Source organism: Sminthopsis crassicaudata, chromosome 5, assembly GCF_048593235.1.
Source record: "Sminthopsis crassicaudata isolate SCR6 chromosome 5, ASM4859323v1, whole genome shotgun sequence".
Taxonomy (NCBI): Eukaryota; Metazoa; Chordata; class Mammalia; order Dasyuromorphia; family Dasyuridae; genus Sminthopsis; species Sminthopsis crassicaudata.
In genome coordinates, this window is record NC_133621.1 from 259,564,235 (window position 1) to 259,582,289 (window position 18,055).

The following is an 18,055-nucleotide window of genomic DNA, read 5'->3' on the forward strand; positions in this document are numbered from 1 at the left end:
GCATGGTATACTTCCCCCTGAGACTGTGAGCTCTTGCAGAACAGATTATCTTCCTTTTATGTTTATATTTTCAGTGCTTAGAAAAGTGCTTTAAACTTAACAAATAAATCCAGCAAACAATAAACGTTTTGAAAACAATTCAGTCTAATTACCTCATTTTGCAGATAAGGGGGAAAAAAAAGGTCTTCAGGGGGCAAATTATCAGTAGATCTATAGTTGGTTTGAGAACTGATTCTATGACTGGATATTTTGCAAACTTTCCAAATGTACTAGATATACTTTTGCTAAGAAAATGATGTAGAAAACTTCAACTGCCACAGAAATACAAATTTTTTCCTCTCCCCAAACATATTAGACTTCTAGTTTTCTTTATTGGCATAGGATGCCTTCCTTTCTTTAGTCACCATGTAGCTTCCTTAAAACAACACCAGAAATAACAAACTACCATGGGAGAGAAAAAGTTTAAATAAATTAGGTTTTGTTTCTCTTGAGATGTGAGAAGCTTAATTTACAGGGTCCATCAGGAAAGTCATAATCATGGAACTGAAGCCATAACTAAAAGAACTATTTTCTGATATTTTGGTGGAAATTGACTCTGAGAAAGGATCTCAGGCAGAATTTGAATGTGATTTGCTCTGTGTATGTTATTCATACTATATGATGTATGAGGTGAGTAGAGGGATCCTTCAGGGCTCTCTGGAGGGATTGCTGTGACTAGATCTGGATGGGTTTAGTCTGCAAGCATCAGGCTGACAGGTTCTAAAAGCCAAATCATACATCACGGCATACAAAGACTTTTTTGTCCTCCTCTGTGCACTAATTTTATTCCTAATAACAAATATAATTCATTTACACCCACAGATTTTTAAGATTTACAAGTTATTTCCTTATAATAATAATATGAGAAGGTTTTCCAATGAAATGATGCATTGGCTTGAGCATTGGATTTTCAGTCAAGAGGACTTGGATTCACATTTATCCTCTGCCACCTTTATGACTCTAAGAATAGGGAATTAGCTATGTGTCAGACATTGTGCTAAATGCTTTATAAATATTATGACATTTGATCATCACAAAAACCCTGTCAGGCAAGTGTTGCTATTATCCCCCTTTATAGCCAAGGAAACTGAAAAAAATAAAATTAAATGAATTGTTCAAGGTCATACAACTAATGAATATTCAGGGCTGGATTTAAGTTCAGGTCTTCTGACTTAAGACTGTGTTCTATTTACCTTATTTCACTGAACTATAAGATTTTGATCTATTAATTGGAAAGGGCTGGGCTAGCTGAAGGGTTGAGGTGGAGAAGACAAAGAAGGGAGTAGAAGAAAGAGAGAGGAGAAGGAAGAAAGAATAGGGAAAATGTAGGGCCTACAGGCTCAATGCTAAGTAGTTATTAAAATTATCCTCTAATTTGATCCTCACAACAGTTTTTGGAGGTAGGTGCCATTATTATACCCATTTTATAGATGAGTAAATTAAAAAAAAAAAAGTCAAATAATTTGTCCAGGGTCACATAATATCTGAGACCAGATTTGTACTCACTATTTAGTTATTCAGATTCAATGTTTTATCAGCTCAGTCATTTGAGATGCAGAAAAGTGATTTGTCCAGTATTATTGAACTAGGTAGCATTAGATCCAATCACAGAACTGCAAAGATAGAAGGCATTAGCTTCAAAATTGGTAAAGCCTTACGTGGACTGAAACAAAGTGAAATCAAAAGATAACAAGATTATAAAATTAAAATGAGGAAATAGTTATTTTGTATCATCAATGCTTGGGACTTTCTAAGTGCCAGACAGTGTGCTAAATTGAAAGGCAAAAACAGAAAAGGAAAGCAGCTTTGAAATTGTTGAGAACTATAATCAATGTAATGATAAGTAATGATTCTAAAGACCGAAGATGAATACAACTATCTCTTCCTCATCCTGAGGGTGGGGGGAGGGGGCAGTGAGGGAAACAATACAGAAAAATCCACATACATTTTTTGACCCTCCCTTTGTATTAGGAAAGATTATTTTTTATTTTATGGGGTATTTACAGTAATTTATTGTAAAACTAGGGTTTTATATTTGGTCATAGGCTCTGTATTGTCTTCTGGCCTTCATGGGTCATCTGTGGCTTTCACAAAACCTCCAAAAAATTCCTATTTAATTTCTTGTGCTTATTTGTAATGTATTGAAATCACCTCCATGGTGTGGAAGGGATTAGTGGAAAGAATGAGTTTTACACCTTATACCAAAATAAGGTCAAAAAATGCCCATTATTTGGGCATAGTATCTTAAACTTTTTTTCTCTCACATGATTTTTCCCTCTTTTTCTTTTGTTCTGATTTTTCTCCCCAACATGATTCATAAAGCAATTTATATATTAAAGATAAATAAATTAATTAAAAGCCACCACCACCACCACCAACAAAAAGAATGAGTTTTTTGGACAAGGCCAAGGAAGGCATTTATTTGCTTTGCTTGAGTATACATATTTGATACAAGGATTTTGGACACACACACACACACACACACACATATATATACATACATACATATATCTATCTATCTATATATATATATATACATACACATATACTGTCTCTCTTTTTCTATAGTGTTTGCTTTTCAGTTGGAAGAGGCAAGTAAAAGAAAAATAAATGTTAAAATTTAAAATAAACAAGTTTTATGCCTAATATAGATGCTGATCTAGGGAAGAGGAGGCCATAGGAAGTCTAATAGTCCAAGAACTGTCTAGCTGTATATGTGTTAGGACCCTGAATGCCTTAGAATCAGCCAGAGTCACGATATGCAAAAGTCTTTATTCTAGGTCTTTAGCAATAGAAATGAAGAGAGTGTACCCTTAGGATCTCTGTGACCTCACCACTTCGGTCTCCCTCCCAGAATTAACCCTGCCTAGTCTCACTGCACCTCCTAGTCCCTCCCACAATCTCTGTCTGTATACAGCAAACAATTGGGCCAGCACAGGATAGTGGCAAGGGCCATTCCAAGCATAATCTTATAAAGTATTATCCAATCAGTAATTAGCCTCAAGTGCTCCATTGTCCAACCCCAGTGCATTGACTCAAGAGTTCCAGCCCTTTACACCTAGCCTGAGGTAGCTATAGTGAGTTTCTACCTATCTGGTATTAGCCTAAATCTAAGATATTGAGGTCTCTGTCTATGCATTCAGAATTATTTTTGCACAAATAAATCAATTAAGTACATGGAGTAAGAAAAAAAAAAGCTACTGAAGTAGCTATGTATAGCACCCCAAAATTAGAGCTGAAAAGACCCTTAGTAGATAGACATCTAGTATAATGTGCAAGTAAAGGTCTAGAGATCAGAGAAGTTAAGTTGCTCATGTAAAATTAAACAGCCTCATCTAAGCAGCATCAACATATGAAACATATGATCCTCATAACTTTTCCCATTTGGACTATAATGCTCTCTCTTATTTTTACACTTTCTAGGTATTAAGTATGTTTCTCTTTTCTCCCACGTCAGAAAGGTAAAGATGCATGTGCTATAGAATGACTATTTTCCTGGAGAAGAATAACTAAAAGTCATGCCAGTATTCTTTAGTTAAATTGCTCATGATACATCCGCAACATGGGAAAGAAAGAGAAGTCTATCCTTAGAAGCTAATGAGGAAACTGAGGCATGCCTGATATATAACAGATACTTAAGGATGCTTGTTGATTGACTGTTTATACAATCCTTAGAAGCTAATGTAATGCCTGATATATAACAGATACTTAAGGATGCTTGTTGATTGACTGTTTATACAAGGGCCATAAAGTTGATTATGTAATACCTTATGACTTCATAGAGAATATTTGGGTAAGAGAGAAAAATATATTCTGTGATTATTTTAAATTAGGTATTTAAAATGTAGAGCTTATTTGCTCATTTTACAATCAAGCAAATAGGATATGTTTCCTGGGACTCATTTCAATTAGATGGGATTTTTTTTTTAATCACTATATTTTTTTAATATATATTTTACCCATGGGCATATAGTTCCTTTGATCTTTATTAACCCTAAAAATAGAAAGCTTTTTTTCCTCTTATTCTGTTCTTGTTATTCTTGCTCATACATGCATACATAATAGACTCCAACATGAAGCCAGTATTGGCATTTTAAAGTACTGAAACATCTGAGCTGCATGGAAATGATTGTTCTTTCTGTCTGTGATCAGCATCTGATCTGTGCATTAATGGTACATTTCACAGAAAATAAGCAATGGTTTTGAATGCCCAGTTATCTTAGAAATGTCTACATTTATTTATACTTTTTTTTTGCCTTTGATGCTGAAGAAAATAATTTAATCTTAATTCAGATGTTTAAGAAAACAAATACTCCATGCAGATGCATTTATTGTAATTTCCTAAAAGACGTGTTTTCATCAAAACATTTTTAAATGTTGAGGAATCATAACAAGTTCCTGGCAGAGTCTTTTTTTTCCCTTGTGATGGAAAACATATTTTTAAACAAACAACATATCCCATGGATGCCTATGGTTGCTTTTTAAATCAGAGTTGACTTTTTTTGCGGTCAGATCCAGTTTATCAAGAAAGCAAGTCATTAAAATGTCAACTTGCACTCTGCATGTGCTTTTTAATTTTCTGAATTATACAATGCTCTGTCTCCTGGAAGGAAAAAGCAGAAGTTGGTAAAATCCTCATTCCTCCTGAATGTAACAGTAGAGGATAGGTCAAAGATTTACTTGAGTGCTTGAATTACAACCATCACTGAGGTAGGGCAAGAGGGTCTTTGCCCCAGACCACCACAAATGATATTTGCTGACAGCACTTTAACTCTATCTTTAGGTATAAACAACTGAATTTAACACTTAGTTAGCATGAATAATTAGTTTAACATAATTAACTTTAAGCTAAGCAGTTTGCTTAAAGGGAATTTCCAATCAAATTTAGCCTTTTGACTTCCCTGGTGATCTACTCTTCCAGGAAGCAATGGCCCAGGATATCTAAATTCCCACTTGGCCTTGAATCTTGAAATTCCAGATCTCCCTAGGTTTCCTCCCTTCTGTTATTCCTTATTACTATTAATTTATCTTTAAATACAAAACAAAATAAAACACACAAAATACTATTTATTTGAGGTCAATTTTAGAGTTGCCTTAATAGGCCCTAACTTGCATACTGACAGGATAATTTAGTCCATATAATACTACATAATCTCTTGTTTCTCCTGCATTTTCAAAAAGGACCAATCTTATCACAGTGTGATATCTTGATTTATGCATTAAAGTGAGGCAGTTGCCCAAATTTGTCAGCTTCATTCACTCTTTCTGAGTTATCAGAGTTCAGTGGCAAGACAAAAATCAAGGTGACTGGCAATAACCTGAGATGCAGTAGATGATCTTGCTATCTTCTGTGTCTAAGGAAGCTCTAAGCACTCCGAAGCACTTTCTTCAGCTCCTTGTCTTTATGGGCTTTGGAACAAATTGTTCTCATTACTCATTCTGACAAGAATGTTTGGGGCAAATACTCCTAACTCAATGATGTGTTTGTAATCTGTTGATTACCCTCATCCTAGTTTAGCCCATCTGTAAATATGGTTAGGGTGTGGCTATTGTGTATGCTGTAGCTTCTGATAGCCACAGTTGAGAGTTGAGTACCAGGTGATCACCAAAGGTAAATGAGCAGCCTGAAGAGACCTCAGCAAACTCTTGACTAAGAAGTGCTAGTCCTCCGTGAATATCCATACACACCAACTGGAGAAATAAGTTGTGGTATTAGTAGGCATTTTCTGTCCTCCTGTGGCTTGAACCAATTATTTGATCACACTGGGTCTGCAGGCTATTCATGTGTAAACCTTTTATTATGACACATAACAAAGGATCAACAGCAGGACAATTTAGAAAGCAGAAGTCTGTTTTTAGCAGCCTCTATCCCTCTGTTCTAGGCTTTCCATTCCCAGCATTGGAACTCCCCTTTTCATTCTCTTGCTCTCTCATTCTAATCCCCAACACAATCTGTAGTGAAAAATTTATTAATAAATTCATTACCCTTCCAATAAGTGCTTGCATTTTAAAAACTAGGGATGTATTTCTAATGTGAAATCAGTTCATTTATTAGAAATTAATAGCTAAAAGAATATTGATGTTGATAAAGTGGGCTTTGGTAGCACTGAATAACTTGGAATATTTGAAATTTCCAAGTACAACCCATCTGAATTTTATTCTATTCATTTATGGATACATTTGATTATAGGCAATGTATAGTGGATCCCAGTAGTATTTTAGTTGAGATCTCTGTCAGGATGTTGTTTCTTTTTGTAATTCCTGAAGTCTCATAGAATCATAGATTTTGAATTAGAAGAGATACTGGGACATTTAAACCAACCCCCTCATTTTGAAGATAAAAATAATAAAACCTAGAGAATAGAAATTATTTTTCCAAGTTCATTCAGAATATGAAGCTCAGAAACTTAATCCAAGTTTTCATCATACCATATACTGCCTGTTCCTTATTGGTCAGATGTATTTGAATTTCTAAGTAGTGGGAAGAGCTTCCCTATACAATATTGCTGGTTTCTTTAAGGTCTGAGCCCAAGATAGTAATTGGAAGGACTCTAGAATGTTGCCTAGAGAGCTATTCCCCAATACAAAAACAAAACAAAACAAAATCCCTCAAAATCAAACCAAAACCACATAAAACTCCCTTTATTTTAAAAAATTAAAAAAAAAAATGTTCTCAGATTACCTTTGCCACTGAACCCTTCTCTAAAGTACCTGTAATTGGGGTGAATTTGGTCTAAGATTATAAAAAATTGGAAATAATTAGAGAAAGGGGGTGATAGGGTCTTACAGGAAAAAGTAATTTCAATTGGGGAAGGAATATAATATAATATTCCATTAGGAAAGAACAGTCTAGCATGCAGTAGAGGAAGGGGTTCAGGGGGCATGCATTTAATATGGATGTTTCCAAAGAGCATCATAGTAGACTACTACAGCACATCAATTTCATTGTGTTTATTTAAAGAAAGTAGTGACATTTAAGAAGAATTGTGGGTCCTAGGCATCTTCAGTAGGTGGTCAGTGTGACATTTATGTATAATGTCTCTCAAAGGCTAATAAAACTCCTTTATGCCTGTAGGTTACATTTTTAGTTTTGCTTTGTGTTCCCTTAAAGTAACAATTTGATGAATCACAGGATATTAGCAGATGCTGAAAGTCAAGTATATACTTATATATTAAATTTTTTCAACCCTGAAATTCTTGTATAAAGGATAGAAAAGTAGTTATTTCACTGACATTATTAGTCCTTGATTCTCTAAGCCTAGACTATGTTGTGGATGTAGTTAGTGGCAAATAAATGGTACACAGTGTTGACAATAAAAATAATTTAAATGTATTATTTAAAGCATGAATTAATCACTAAAACAAACTCCCCAAAGCAGAAAACTTTATATCATTAAAAAATGATAGTTCTCAGAGACTTGGTTTCTTCATTTGTAAAATGAGGGTCTGGACATAGACACATATACTCATATAATATGCATAGACACGTATACACCTTTGTATGTGTATATAATCATGTGCATGTAGACATACACACAAATATACAAAATAAATACACATATATGTACATAAATGTACATATATATTTATGCACGTATCTATGAATGTTTGGAGTATCTTAGTCTGAACATGTGAAGTTTTGTAGGAAATTTAGGGAGCTAGGTGGAGACACTAAGAACATAAATTACTTTCTCAGGGTTATATAATGAGTCTAGGTCAGTGGTGAAACTTGAATTCATTTTTTTCTAAGTCCAAGGCCACTTCACTGCTTGAGATTATGGATTTCCAATAAGAAAATATATGTATATTGGACTACTTGTCATCTAGGGGAGGAGATGAGGAAAGGGGGGGGATTAGAACACAAGGTTTTGCAGGGGTTAATGTCAAAGAATCATCCATGCATATATTTTTTTTTTACATTTTTTAAAAATTAATTTTATAATTATAACTTTTTTTTTTGACAGTACATATGCATGGGTAATTTTTTTACAATATTATCGCTTGCACTCACTTCTATCTGAATTTTCCCCTCCTTCTCTCCACCCCCTCCCCTAGATGGCAGGCAGTCCCATACATGTTAAATGTGTTATAGCATATCCTAGATACAATATATGTGTGCAGAACTGAATTTCTTGTTGCACAGGAAGAATTGGATTCAGAAGGTAAAAATAACCTGGGAAGAAAAACAAAAATCATGTGTACATTTTTAAAAATAAAAAGCTTTCATAAAAAAAGAAAAAGAATCTATATGTAAAGTACTTTGGAAACCTTAAAAAACATTTAAAAATATATTCAGTCATAGAAAGTTTTTCCTGCTTTCTAACATGCTTCTGTGCATTTTCTTCCCTCTCCATTACATCTACTCCAAAATATTCCTTGAGGCAGAAACTGTCTTATTGCTTATATTAGTATCTCCACTTTTTAGTAAGTCTCTGATATATATTAAATGTTTAATAAATAATTTGGCTTCTGTCTGTCTACTTGTCTATTATCTATTTTTCTCTCTGTGTGTCTGTCTCTGTTTTTCTCTTTGTCACTGAATCTTTATCTCTATCTCTTTCTGTCTCTCTTTGTCTCTGTTTCTGTCTCTCTCTGTCTATCTCTGTTTCTCTCTCTCTCTCTCACTCTCTCTCTCTCTCACACACACACACACATACACACATTCATTTTTTGAGTATGATTCCTTCACATGAACTTGAAAAATTTAAGATTATTTTATTCTCATTGAATTAATACTACAGTCTCACATGTATACATACAAATAAACATATGTATTCAAAACACATACACACAAATGTGTGTATAATGTTACCCAGCTTAATGCACACAAACACAGACATATAAAATCTATCTTTTATAAGGAGAAGAAATGAAATGTAACAGCCAAGTTTTAGGTTCTTTAAAATAATACAGACTTGGAAGATAAGTACAGAGAACAGAAACATGATACTGGAGTTCTAAATTTTACAGTTAACATTTTCAAGTCTGAAAGGACAAGTCCTGACTGTATTTCCATTTGACTTAACTCAATGTCATGTCACATGAAATGTGTTCCCAGGCTGTCTGTCTCTGAACACAGCAAGGCCTCAGTTAGCTGCCAGCTTTGACTTCCTACGAATTGAACTGCTCAGCCTAAATCATTGAAATGTGAATGATTTCCCCAATGTGCTATTCTGGAAAATCCCTATATATCCTGTATCCTGGACATTTCTCAATTCCCCTTCCACCCCCCATAAATTTGGTGACATGGAAGGGATCAAATGGAAAAGACCAAAATCAGGGATAATACACTGACAAAAAGTAGATTTTAATATCTTGGCTTTTTGTGAATTTTTTTTTCTTTTAAACATTAAGAGAATCAAGAGGGAGATTAATAGCTTTTTCTATCAAAAGAGAAGGCAGTCTTCCTTATTAATACAGAGGGAAAGGTGGATCATTTACAGACATGGAGTATCAGGATTATGATGCTACCTTGTGTATTAAAAATAAATAAACTTTTAAAAAGGGTTACCCAAGGTTTGGTTTTCCTCTTCAGTTTTAAAAATTCAAATATCAACTTAGACTTTCTACAACGTTTGCTTAAAGCCCCCAAGTGTATGTAAATTCAGGATAATTATATGTGAAATTTACATATATTGATCTTTAGTACAAATGACAGATTTTGAATAGTGTTTCAGTTAGTCCTTATATAAACCTGGTAAAACTACAAATGAACTCTTAGTATGAATCCAGTGCTGGAAGGGACTCAAAGATCATCTAGTCCAATGCCCTCATTTTACAGATGAGGAAGACGAGGCACAAAACAGAAGTAACCCAGGGAAGGAAATAAATATTAAAGTCAGGCTTTGAACCTAGATTTCCTTAATAAAAATAACAACAGCAACAACAACACATCCTTTCCCTTAATTTGTTGCCTCAAAGATAAAAATTCTATACTTATACTTATTATACTATACTTATTATACCAGCCTTTAATAGTGCCATTATTGATCCAAATCCATCTTTTTCAAATACCTTTACTTTCTTCTCTTAAAAATAGTTACTATTTGACTCCTAGGAAATATAGGATATATTTGATACTCACAAACACTTAAAAGAGCTGACAAAGGGGAAGGGAACAAGTTTTTCTTAAGCTCTTCTTTTGTGACAGGCACCAAGCTAAGCACTTTACAAGTAATTTAATGATTAGGGATTAGGTACAAGGATATAGAATCTCTGGCCTTCAGGCCAGATTTGAGTCAATGTTTTATCTTCATTTGTACTATAAGGAAAATGTCACAAATTTTACATTATTTCTATCTATAAATATAGAAATACTACAGAAAAATGAGTATTAATTTTTTATCTGAAGGAATAAAATAAAATATACTCGCAAAAGTCCAGAGTAAAATGTAAACTTGAGTTTTTCTTTCATCAGAGGAAAAAAAGGAAAAAAAAACAAAACCTTTTTTCCCTTGAAATGAGGAATCCCAATGTCTCCAGATTAATTCAAAGGAATTATTTTTCCCTAAAAATCATTGCAGTAGTTTTCCTCTTGTAAAATAAATATTTACCTGATCATTTTCACTTCATTAATTGCCAACAAATATAACTCTAACAGATTTTAAAGAATGGAAAGGGACGTGTGCAAAAGTATTTGTGGCAGCCCTCTTTGTAGTGGACAGAAACTGGAAACTGAGGGGATACCCATCAACTGCAGAATGGCTGAATAAATTATGGTATATGAATATTATGGAATATTATTGTTCTGTAAGAAACGACCAGCAGGATGATTTCAGAAAGTCCATACATGAACTGAAGCTGAGTGAAATGACCAAGACCAGAAGATCATTATATACTTCAACAACAATACTATACCATGATTAATTCTAATGGACATGGACTGAATAGAGCAGTAATGAATTGAACCAGCTAACACCCAGTGAAAGAATTCTGGGAGATGACTACAAGCCACTAAGTAGAATCCCCAATCTCTCTCATTTTGTCCGCCTCTATAATGTTCTTTTCTTCTAAAGTATCATTATTTGGGAGCAGATCCCTTGGGGAGCTTCTGGAGGCAGCCTTAGTTTCAGTTCAGTTCAATAATCACCAAAATTCAGTCAGGAGTTAAAATCCGGATCCTTTATTGTGTTCTTCAAAGTCTTGAATCTTTTCCTGGAGTCTGGCTAGCTTTAATAGAGGGCTATCTCTCTCCTTGGTTCCCGGATGAGCTCTTGTCTGAATGTCTCCAGCCAACTTCAGCCTCTCATCCTCCCCAATGTCTCCAGGCAACAGGAAGGTAGACGTGGGAATGAATCAGACTCCTCCTCCCAGAGAGTGGGCTTGTGGGTGCTCCCTGGGCTTGTGGGAGCTACTTAAAAGTATGCTCTCTTAAAGGTGTGAATCTCATGGAATTCTAGTAAATACATTACTGAACTAGAGAACTGTTAAGTACCATGCTAAATTAGATAATTATATCCATTCCAGTGACTTAGCATCTTGTAAGAATCCTAACATGCCTGCATTTTTGATTTCCTTCACAGACTAATTGTACACTATTTCAAAGTCTGATTCTTTTTGTACATGTTTGTTTGGACATGTATACATATATTGTATTTAACTTATACTTGAACATATTTAACCTGTATTGGTAAACCTGCCATCTCGGGGAAGGGGTGGAGGGAAGGAGGGGAAAAGTTGAAACAAAAAGTTTTGCAACTGTCAATGCTGAAAAATTGCCCATGCATATATCTTGTAAATAAAAAGCTATTAAAAAAACAAATATATCTCTAATAGAAACTAAAACAAATAAAAAGGTCCACCAAAATTTAGAAAAATTCAGAACAATTAAATAATTTAGCATAGTAGAAATACATCTTTTAGAATAACAATGTTCTAGATTTAAGCCTTTGCTTTGGAAAAGAGAATGCACTGAATTACAAATCTAGGCTAAAAAAATAGAATTAAATAAAAGTAATCATTTTTATAATTTGAACTTTCAAAAACAAATCTCTAAAATATAACTCACTTTTCTATATGTGTAAAATCTTCAAAAATTGAACTTTATTAAAAACAAAGGAAAACAAGCAAATGAAAATTTTAGTATTGTTGCTGTTGTTTTATTGCATTGATAGAAAGTCTAGTTTTCATAACAGGATGAACTCTTTCAATGTGTTTAATAAGAACTCATCAGACTTTTTCAAGTCAATGATAACTTGGATTAACTATATTTCAGTGCTCACTGAATTGGATTTTCTGATGAATTTACTAAGCCTCTATCTTGTGTCTCTATCTATCCTCATCTTTCTCTTTTGTTCTTTTTTTTTTCTTCCTCACTATATCTTAATGTATACTGGATTTCATGCAATCATAGTAGGCAAGTAGCATATTTATAACTAGAATTAAGTGACTGAAACTTAGTTCCTAGACCCTGTCCTTGCATTAGTATACTTCCTCCTTACTGTTGTCCCATTGGTCTTTCACTAGAAGAAATCATGATCTTTTCCCTCTCTTGTATTTTGTGATCTGTGATCAACTGTGCCTCTTCTGTTCCACTTGAGCCACTGTCAATCTCCTTGAATGATGAGACTGTAGCAGATTCAAACAATTCTTTTTTCTGCCCTTTCATCTTAGTTTTCCTCCTAAGAAATGCAGTGAAATTGTGGGATTGGGTACAGTGACTGGGGATGTTCTAATGGAGGACTAGCAAGCATCCTTTATGACTCCCCTACCAATTTTGCCCCAGATAAAATAATTCCTAATTTTGTTTTTGGTAAAAACTGACATGACATGAATGTAAAGGTAAAATGAAAAGGCTTCAACTAACTTCATTCACTTAATCCTCTGATAATGATTCCTTATTGTGACACAAAGATGACTCTGATCTCTTGAAGACCACATCAAAGAACTCTTAGTTTTAGCAGTTCCTATCAAACAAGGACTAATATAATATAATGTACATGGGTGGTGAAAGACTTTAGATAAGTAATACAAAGAAATTAATTTAGCTAAATATGTAGAAAGGAACATTAAGAGGTTTATTACAGGACAGGTACATTTCATAGGCCATCTTTTAAGGTGTAGAGTCTCTACTATCTTTACCTCTAGAAAAGCATTCTCCACTGACAAAATCATCAACCAATAAATTTTAAAAATGCCAGTATAATGCTTTTCCCATTTTTATGATATTTACTCCACTATGTTCAAATAAAATTTTATATTCAAATTTTAATCTATTCAGTTTGAATTATATTCCTGGTTAGATGTAATTACTATTTAGAAAACATATTAAAACTGTGATTGGTCATTTACACCTCATCATGAAAGAAGTGTCTGAGAGCAGCAAGTTTTGATAGGCGATTGAGAGATAGAGGAGTAATGGTAGATAATGGCTTGCTACAGGCTTTTATAACTATTCATATCTCTTCTTTGAGCCTCTGTGCACTTAATAGTTTTTTCCCCCCTAGATAATTTAGCACCATTTGGAAATTGTATTAATCCTTCTTTAAAGCATGCATTCATTCCATCAATAGTATAAAGTATCTAATCTTCTAGGCTATGAGAATATTCCCATGATGGATTTCAGAAAGACAGATCTAGGTTACATCGATATGTAATAATTCTCAACCATGCCTATGTCCAGCAAATATTCTATTTGAGGGATTCACCTAAAATACTAAATACCTTTCTCATGAATTCCTAATGTCATGTTGACACAATAGAGCATAAAAGCTTGATTTCATTTGTTCTTATTATATCATTGTTCTTACCTACATTTTTAATCATGACTTTTTAATATTTTATCTTTTACTTTTTTTAGGAATGTGACCACCTCTCTGTTTCCCTTTGAATGACTCTCGTTTAATTCTTAGTTAATTCTATGATTTGAATTGGGTGGTTGTTGTCCTTTGTTTTTGAAGAGGACAAAAATGACATTCCTGTGTTATAGTCAAGTTACAGTATGTCCAACTGTGACTGATCAGATCAATAGGAGCTTGGAATGCTCTTCCACAAGACAGGTACAAATAGTCCACGTGAACATTTGGGGTAAGTTTTCTAAATTTGCACTTTTACTTTTGGAGCTACCTAAATTCTTCTTCTTCTTCTTTTTTTTATAGAGCACGGCAGTTTCTCTGCTGAGGGCATGCCATGCTGGTATTTCTGTTTCCCATGTTATGAAATCCATCCCAAGCTTCTTAGGAAAGACTTTGAGAGATGATTTTTTCAGCAACCATGTGACTATTTGCTCTGTATTGGCAAGTGTGGTTTGGTGTTTAAACAATGTGGCCAGTCTAATGGAGTTGTGTTTTCTGCAGTAGAGTTTGAATATTTGGCAGTTTGAGAAGAGAATTTAGTTTCTGGTATCTTATTTTTCCAGGTGTTTTTTAGAATGTTCCCAAGGCAATTTAAATAGAAGTGATTCAATTTTCTCTCATGGCACTGGTGCTAATAGACTATTCAAGTTTCACAGGCAAAGACTAAGGAGGTCAGCACAACAGCTTGTTAGACCTTCAGTTTGGTAGTTCATCTAAAACCTCTTCTCTCTAACATTTTCTTCTGGAGCCTTCCAAACACTGAGCTAGCTCTGGAAATAGATGAGTCAATCTCATTATCAATGGATACATCTCTGGAAAGTATATTGCCAAGATAAGTGAACCAATCCACAGTATTCAAATCTTCTCCATTTGCTATAATTGATGGTGTCATATATGGATGGTGATGCTGGCTGATAGAACACCTGTGTTTTCTTGGTATTGTTAGGCCAAAATTAGTAGAAACAGTAGAGAATCTTCTGAGAGATATATACTCTGTTGCATCTCAGTTTCAGAGACTGCATTGAATGCACAATGATCTGCAAAAAAAAAAATCATACACTAACATTCCTTTCACTTTAGCATTGACTTGTAGCTTATTCAAGTTGATGAATTTACCATCAAAGTAATTGCTGCCATGTTCATCTTCATTGAAGGCATTTGATAATTTGACTAAAAATATTGTGCTAAAAAGCATGGGAGCATACATACAACCTTGTCTCATTCCATTGGTGACTGGTAAAGTGAGAGAGCATTATCCATTATCTAGAATCTGGACAAGCATACTCATGAAATTATTGAATATTTTTAGGTTAAAATTTTTTGACATAATTTTCCATTAGACTTTGCAAACAACAGTATCAAAGGCCTTGGTCACATGAACAAATGTTGTGTACAGACATCCATTCTACTTGTTTATCTCCTGGAGTATTTGGGCAACAAACATCATATTGACCATTCCTTGATCCTTTCTGAACTTATAGAGGTTCACAGATAGAAGACCATCTTCCAGGTGAAGAATTAGCTGATTAAGGTGAACTCTGGTCAGCAATGAGCCTTGCCAACAATCCCTGTGATTGTCACAGAATAATCTATGTCCCATATATTTATGGAGATGGACATTGGAAGTGTCCTTAAACTCCTGGGGGAAAACCTCTTCTTGTCATATAAGTCAGAAAATTTCAGTAAGTTTTTGTATGATCAATGGATTTCCTTTCTTGTGAATGTCAGCAGGAATAGATTGAAAGGAGCCTAAAATATTTCAAATCTATGATACAGTTGAAACCCACTAGGGAGGTAAATGGTCAATGTCTTCAGCATTGATAGATGATGATTTGTTGAGAAAACTAGGGATATGTTCAGCACATCTCTCTAGGATCATATTCTTGTCACTAGTCAATATGGCTCCATCAGTACTGAATAGTTGAGATGCATTATAAGTTTTTGGCTCATAAATAGCCTTCAGTTTATCATGAAACTACTTTGGATGTAACCTATCAGCATAAAGCTGAATTTCATCTGCTTTCTTACTGAGACAAGAATCCTGCATCTCTCTAAGTTTCGATTGCACTTCACTCTTGATGAAATTGAATGCTGCCTTCTTAGAAGTAGATAAAGGATTTTGCTGGTATACTCAGTGGAGTTCTTGTTTTTCATTTAGCAGCTTCTGAATTTCCTGATCATATTCATTAAGCCAGTCTTAATATTAGTAAGCATTCTGATACAGCTGAACAAATTTGCATGCAGTACCTGCTGAGTTTTCTTGCAAGAAAACAAGAAGTTTGTCTCTCAGGTTTACTGGATTTGGATATGTGAACATTCCATGTAGCAATGGTGACTGGAATCATCCTTGCAGAAGTTTTTGTACAGTGTGTATGTATATGTGTGTATTTGTGTGTGTGTGCATGTGTGTGTGTGTGTGTGTGTGTGTGTGTGTGTGTGTGTGTGTGTGTGTTTTGATTGCAGGGTGAAATTCCTATTTGCCATGGCAACCAGGTCAGAGTTGGATAAGCAGACAAATTTTAGGACACCTTTTCTAGCACCTTCCTCACAGCAAGGGGTGAACTCTTTTAATGGCTGCTCCCAGGGAGCTGTCAAAATGGTTTGGCAGACTATGCTGCTGTGCATGCTGTAGTTTCTTGGAGTCACAGATGAGAGTTAGGTGGATCAAATGGAACCAAAGTGGGAATTAGCCCTGAAAAGTGTTCAGCAATACTCACACCAGAGATAGTAATTTTCCCTGAACACACCTTACATTGAAATAATTTTGATGCTGATATTGGGTCTTTGTAGTTTTGATAGAGAAAGTTTAAAAGTTACACTCTCAATAAGCTTATTTAACTGGTCACAAGAGAGGATATAACCTGTGCAGAGATAAGTGTGATTTGAGATAGAGAGTATTGGTGACAAGGGAGTATTGGGGCAAGATAAAACTTTTTAGAAAATTTGGATAGTATTATTCTATAAGAAATGATCAGCAGGATGATTTCAGAGAGACCTGGAGAGCTTTACATAAATTGATACTAAGTGAAGTGAGCAGAACCAGAAGATCATTATACACAGCAACAGCAAGATTATTTACTTGATGATCAATTCTGATGGACATGGCTCTTTTAAACACTGAAATTATCCATGCCAGTTACAATTGTCTTGTGATGAAGAGAGCCACCTGCTCCCAGAGAGAGGACAGTGGGAACTGAGTGTAGACCACAGCATAATAGTTTCACTCTTTTTTGTTTTTGTTTGTTTGCATTTTATTTTCTTTCACATTTTTTCTTTTTGATTTGATTTTTCTTGTGCAGCATGATATTTGTGGAAATATGTATAGAAGAATTGCACATTTAGCAGATATTGGACTACTTGCCATCTAGGGGAGGGATCTGGGGAAAGGAGGGGAAAAATTAGAAAATAAGGTCTTGTAAAGGTGAATGTTGAAAATTATCCATGTATGCAATTTGAAAATAAAAAGCTTTAATTAAAAAAAAGGAAATTTGAATAGACAGAAAACACTTCAGTTGGACAGATTATATTATCTTCTTATCTTCTGCTTTAAAAAGTCAGTCTGATCTACCAATCATAAATAAAAGTTTATGAGGAAAGAAAAAAATACTTCATATTTCTCTGTTCTTTCTCAGCACTGTAAATAATAAAAAAATAGTATATAATGGAGATATAAAATCTCAGTGAGAAAGGATCTTCGAGATCAGCCACATATATTTAGAGATGATGTAAGAAACCCCTCCACAATATTTCTGACAAAAAGTCAGATTTTTTTCCTTTTAAAGACTTTTTCAAATAAGTCTTTCCGACTGTTGGATAATTCTTGTTATTTGGAATTTTTTCATTTCTTAGTTTGAACCAAAGTTTGCCTCTCCCTAACTTCTACTTGACCCTATAAGGCCCTATAAGGCCAACCAGAGGCTTCCAACCTGGTAGAGGGATTAGACTTAGTCCAAAAAAGGGAGGGACTTTCAGGAGCCAAGATAATGGAACGAACAGTAAATTACTGTAATCCATATTCACCCATAGACAGCCATAAAACAAGGCCCCAAGAGAGGTCTTGGAGTGGTTGGAATCAGCAAGGATATAGCAAATAATCATTTATTCTAGGAAAACTGATGGATTTACTGGAGGTGTCCCTCTCATAGAGGTAAGGGGTAAGGTGGCAGTCCAAGATAGGAAACTCCCTAATAATCCAGCAGCAAGCTCCACCTCAGCAAATAAAT